Source organism: Humulus lupulus, chromosome 8 (assembly GCF_963169125.1).
Source record: "Humulus lupulus chromosome 8, drHumLupu1.1, whole genome shotgun sequence".
Classification (NCBI taxonomy): Eukaryota; Viridiplantae; Streptophyta; class Magnoliopsida; order Rosales; family Cannabaceae; genus Humulus; species Humulus lupulus.
Genome location: NC_084800.1, coordinates 181,010,414 through 181,016,819, shown reverse-complemented (window position 1 = coordinate 181,016,819; position 6,406 = coordinate 181,010,414). Strand labels below are relative to the sequence as shown.

Below are 6,406 nucleotides of genomic sequence, written 5' to 3'. Positions count from 1 at the left end.
CCTGGAGATTAGGGCATTACACAACCCATCACACAATTCTGCTGCATATTAGGAAACTTGTTCCTAACACCCAGTTCTAGTCTTACACTACAGTAAAAATGAGTGTTATGAGCACCCCGCAGTACTGTCCAGTTGTTCCTCAAGCTGGCTACAGCACCAAGCCTATCGGGTATAGAGAAGATCCCATTAGATTCAGTGCTTATCAACCTACTTTTAGTGCTGGAATAGCTGCTCCTGCCTAGTTAGTTGCGCCCGGTGAGGACCCGAGCAGAAGCAAAAGCAGGGTAAAGAGCATATGGAGTAAGAAGCCAAAGAGAATCGGCACTCCTGATGAGAAATACACTCCTCAGTACTCTGAGTACACCAACTTGGTTGATACTCGTGATAATATTTTCATGGCCATGGAACAGTAGGTCCACTGCTGGAGGCCCTAGCTCATTTGGAGAGAAAGGGAGCAGAGGGATATTACGAAATTATGCAAGTTCCACAATAATGTTGGACACCACACCAATGAGTGGAGACAACTTCGCGATGAAAGTGAGAATCTCATCAAATTAGGGCACCTCCACCAGCATGCTAGGGTTGGAGCATGCCCTAATCATGCTCATGTAGGAGCTCAACCCCCACGTCAATAGGTGGCACCTCCACAAGTTCAAGACCGAGTGTCAGCTGCTCCACAACCCATGGACCTCCAGGCACATCCCATTAGAGTCCTTAACAACCAGCTACTAAGGCAAGTCCTCCAAAATCCAGAGTCCTCTGGGAGACTCCTCAAATGGGCAGTTGAACTTAGTCATTTCAACATAACTTACCACCTGAGGACTACCATAAAGGGGCAGGCTTTGGCAGACTTTATCATGGAGTGCATCCGAGGAATCCCAGCTTGTTGGGCCCATTTGGAAGTTGTTCTTGGACGGGCCCTCCAACGAGAACGGGGTCAGAGCATTTATTATCTTGGTGTCCCCCGAGGGACATAGGGTTCATAGTGCTCTGAGATTTGGATTTGATGCCTCAAATAATGAAGCTGAGTATGAGGCCTTGATAGCCGGAGTGCGAGTTTCCCAGGAGCTTAAGGTTGAGTGACTCGAGATATATAGTGATTCTCAACTGGTCGTAAACTAATTCCTCGAAGAGTACCAAGCTCGAGGAGCCAAGATGGCTGCTTACTTGGCAAAGACCCAAGAAATGCTACACAGCTTCAAAAGGTTTACCATCCGATAAGTTCCATGGGAGCAAAATTCCAACACTAATGCTCTAGACAAGCTAGCTACCACCAAGGATGTGGAGTTGCTCAATGTGCTCCCCATTAACTACCTGGCTTCTCCAAACATCAATGCAGATAGACTGTGGTGGAGTATATATATACTTAGTTACTATATATGGAGAATAAAAGGAAGGGATGCGCTCGAGGAACTGGAAATGGTCCAACCCATGGACGGTTGGATGGAACCCATAGTGAAGTACGTTGTCTCTGGAGAACTACCACAGAACAAGAAAATGGCTAAGAAGCTACTTTACCAGGCTCCTCGGTACGTAATCATGGACAATAAGTTGTACATGCAAGGATATTCATTACCGCTACTCTGGTGTGTGTCTGATTAGGAAGCCAAGTTCATCCTCCAAGAAGTGCATAAGGGCTTCTGTGGTGACCACGCTGGGGGGTAGAGCCTAACCAAGAAAATTCTAAGACAAGGATTCTTTTGGCCTACGATGAATGGAAATTTGATTGATTATGTAAAGAAATGTAACAAATGCCAACAATATGCCAACATCCTCCGAGCTCCTTGATAACTCTAGAAAATAGAGTTATCTAAGGCACTTTTAGGCTAATAAAATGAGCTAGTTTCAGTGATGTGTGCTATTTGTGTTTATTTTGTATTTAATTTAATTTTTATTTTTGTTTTATGTGTTAATTATTGTTGTCTTTATTGTTTCATGGTTGCTAAGAAATGATAAAAATGGCTCAGAATAAATGGCAAAGTTGTTGGGTAAATATAGGATTCTATGGATTGTAAGTGTTGTAAGTGTTGTAACTCACTTAGTTTGTAAAGCATAAAAAAAAACGCAGGAATGCGACCGCATTGAATTTCTCAGCATTTTTTGGAGAATTGAGAAAATGACGTGGAGTTACCTTAAGTGGGGCTTAGACATGTGCTGTGGTGGCAATTTTTCAGTGAGGACAACTGGAATTTGTCTTATTACATCAGAAGTGCTCCCAATTGAATGGAGTGCGTGGGAGAGAAGGGTTTTTCTGACTTTGGTAAGAAAAAAACCTAAAACGAGAGGAGAGGAGAGGAGAGGGAGGCTCATTCATGACCTTACCTCCATAGAAACCATTAGAGAGTTCTAGCACCCATACCAGTTTTGGCAATCCCTTTTGGACAGAGAAACCAGAATAATAAGAGGAAAGAAGAGAGATACAAGGAAGAAGAAGAGATGAAGAAGGAGGATCACTTTGGACACAAATTGGCTTGATTTCTCTCTCATTATCTTTGTATTTTCAACCTTAGCTTTGAATGGAGCACGTGGGAGAGAAGGGTTTTTCTGACTTTGGTAAGAAAAAAACCTAAAAGGAGAGGAGAGGAGAGGAGAGGGAGGCTCATTCATGACCTTACCTCCATAGAAACCATTAGAGAGTTCCAGCACCCATACCAGTTTTGGCAATCCCTTTTGGACAGAGAAACCAGAATAATAAGAGGAAAGAAGAGAGATACAAGGAAGAAGAAGAGATGAAGAAGGAGGACCACTTTGGACACAAATTGGCTTGATTTCTCTCTCATTATCTTTGTATTTTCAACCTTAGCTTTGAATATTTTGAATGAATGGCTGAATAGATTGTTGCTATTTTTTTGTCTTTGGTCATGAACTAAACATTTTGTAGTTAGAGAAACTAAGGACCTCTAATATATAATTTTGGACATTGTGGGTAAGTAATGCTACGCAATTTTGGGTTTTGTTCAATCAAGTGATGAAATTGTAATGCTTGCCATGGTTTGGCCAACTTTAGTGGGTAATTAAATTAATATTAATACTGGAAAAATTGATATTAATGGATGCAAAACTTGAGTGATGCATGTTCTTAACTTTTAGGTATTGAATTGTGAGAATATAGGAATGTATGATCACCTTGCATGACTTAGAAGGTTTGTACACAAATTGGTATTCTTGACATTAATTTGGTATAGGAATATGGTAGTTAATTAAAGAATTGAACCTAAATTGCTTTGGAAAAAGAATTAGGACAAGATAATTGCCTTAGTCAACTCTGCCCAATTTGCGACTGCATTACTTGCCCACATTTTACCTAGATTTATGTATTAGAGTGAATTAGTTCTCTAACCCCTCATAATCATTGAAATCAACCCCTTGTTACTGTTTTTAATCTAGTTGGGTCAATTAATTAATTTCCATTTATTTCCTTGTTCATTTAGTTTAATCAAATCCTTGTCTCAATTTTTGCTCCAAGTTGTTGGTTTTAATTTTTGCAATATTTAGCTTAAACAATCCTTGAAGAGACGATAAAATTACTTACTACTTTATTACTTGTTAGAAGATTATGTACACTTGCATACCCTACAAGAAAAATCGCAACAAGTTTTCTGCGGTGTTGTCGGGGATCATTTAAAGTCATTTATTGTGAAATTAATTATCTTGCAATTCAGTTTAATTTTCTTTTGTGCTAACTTGGGTGATTATCATGCAAGGTTCACACAATGCACGAACGAGAATCAAGATCTTGAACTACTTCCCCTTGATCCATAAATTGAACGTACACTCAGAAGAAGGCGAAAAGTACAAAAATCCAAAAGGGAAGTAGTTAGGTGTGCACACGGGTCGAGTTTTTGGTTTTGGGGTGCATCAAGTTCGAGTTTCGCGGGTTTCAGGTGGGAAAATAGGGTACCGAACCCGCTCCGAAGTTTTTCAGTTTTTAGGGAGATTTCGGGTTTCGGGTTTGGTCAGGTTTCGGGTAGGATTGGTCCAAAAATGGGCCTTGGTAAAAAAATTCAAAAATACCATTTTTTTGACACTTTTTCAAATTTTTTTTTTACTTTTCACATGTTTTTTTTTAACTTTGTTGTTAGTTTGGTAATGTTTATTTTTTACAAATTGGGCCTTGGTAATTTTTTTTTTTAATTATGTTAAGGGTTCGAGTTACACCCGAACCCATGTGTCATTAGTTTCAAAACCTGAACCGACATGGGTTCGGACTGGATTTCACCTAGATCCGACGGGTTTCGCAAAAAATCAAGTTTTTGGATTGCAAGTCAGGCAGGATTGCAGGTTTTACGGGTCAAATGTTCACCCCTAGAAGTAGTAGTGATGGATGTCGAGCAAGGAGATCAACAAGGAGTCGCTCAAAGGGTAGTAAATAAAGTAGGAGCTGCTCAAAAAAGAGTAGCTCAAGGGGGAGTAGCTGTTAATAATGGGCAAAATGTTGTTATTGTAGCTGATGATCGAGATTGTGCCATTAGGCAATACGCTCTCCCCCTCCTCAACGAGCTCAATCCGGGCATTGTAAGATCAGAATTTCAGGCTGTGCAGTTTGAATTGAAGCCAGTTATGTTCCAAATGATTCAGACTGTGGGCCAGTTCAGTGGAATGCCAACAGAAGATCCTCACCTTCATCTTCGCTTATTCATTGAAGTGAGTGATTCTTTCTAGCTACCTGGAGTTACAAAGGATGCCTTGAGAATGAAGTTATTCCTATACTCCTTGAAAGACAGAGCGAGAGCTTGGTTGAACTCTCTGTCATCTGATTTTGTGATTACTTGGAAGGAGTTGGCTGAGTGTTTCTTGATGAAGTACTTTTCTCCCACTAAGAATGTAAAGCTCCACAATGAGATTACTTCATTTCAGCAATTTGATGAAGAATCTTTATATGAGGCATGGGAGCAGTTTAAGGAGTTGTTGAGGAAATGCCATCATCATGGCATTCTACATTGCATCAAGATGGAGACCTTTTATAATGGTCTCAACGCTCACACAAGAATGGTGGTAGATGCTTCAGCTTGCTAAGTCTTATAATGAGGCATTTGAAATCCTTGAGAGGATATCCAACAACAACTATCAATGGCCCATTACTAGAGCGTCTAGGTGGCTGACATTCATGATGTAGATGCCCATACTTCTTTGGCAGCTCAAGTTTCCTATATTTTGAATATGCTTAAGATAACGAACATGGGGATGAATTAATCAATGGAGCAGCCTATGGGGTCACAAATGGGGCAAATGAAAATTATTTCTTGTGTGTATTGTGGTGAAGACCACACTTTTGACAATTGTCCTTCCAATTCCGCAGCTGTATGTTATATGGGAAATCAAAATAGGAATGGTCCTTATTCTAATTCCTACAATCCATCATGGAGGCAACATCCCAACTTTTAATGGAGTAATCAAGGGGCTGGCCCTAGCACTTCATCTATGCCTTCTAGACCAACTTTTCCACCGGGTTATCCTCCACAAGCCCCACAACAAAGGCCACAACAAGCAGTGCAATCCAATTCACTTGAGAACATGTTGAAGGAGTACATAGTGAAGAATGAAGCCATGATCCAAAGTTAACCAACATCCTTGAGGAACCTAGAAACTCAAGTTGGGAAACTTGTTAATGAGCTAAGAAATAAACCTCAAGGTGCTTTAACAAATGACACGGAGAATCCAAGGAATGTGGGTAATGAACATTCAAGGTCATGACTTTGAGAAATGGGAAGGGGTTGGAACATTCCAAGAAATCTGTTGGGCATGAGGGTGAGCTCTCTTCAATCCAAAATAATGAGAAAGTAAGCAAAGATGCTGAAAATTCAATGAAATTAGCCTCTTCCTAGAATGTGGTCACATCAGAACCACCACAAAGTTCCCGAGAAATCCAAAAGTTACCTTTTCTACAGAGATTTCAGAAACAAAATCAAGAGAGTCAGTTCAAAAGGTTTCTTGACATGTTGAAGCCGCTACATATCAATATTCCTCGTGTTGAAGCCCTAGAGAAAATGCCCAATTATGGAAGTTCATGAAAGACATTCTTACTAAGAGAGATGATTGGGAGTGTTTGAGACAGTGGCCCTTACTAAGGAATGTAGCTCCTTCTTGCAAAACAAGTTGCCGCCGAAGATGAAAGATCCTGGAAGTTGTATCATTCCATGAACTATTGGTAACTCCTATTGTGGGATGGATTTTATGTGATTTGAGCCCCAGTATAAATTTAATGCATGTGTCTGTGTTTAGATAGTAAGGAATTGGAAAGGTCAGGCCACCACAGTTACTCTTCAGCTTGTAGATTGATTTCTTGCTCATCCTGATGGGAAAATTAAATACGTGTTAGTGAAGGTTGACAAGTTTACTTTTCTTGCTGACTTTATTGTGTTGGATTATGAGGCGAACAGGGAGGTAAAAATTATTTTAGGGCGGC

At 40.2% G+C, this 6,406-nt stretch overlaps 1 non-coding gene across 1 annotated transcript; it reads right to left on the bottom strand.

Moving 5' to 3' along the window:
* Positions 1–4,827: 4,827 nt before the first annotated feature.
* LOC133798798 (small nucleolar RNA R71) lies at positions 4,828–4,934 on the bottom strand. The gene has a single exon (XR_009876017.1). It is a non-coding gene; the product is annotated as a small nucleolar RNA R71 (small nucleolar RNA).
* Positions 4,935–6,406: the final 1,472 nt, after the last annotated feature.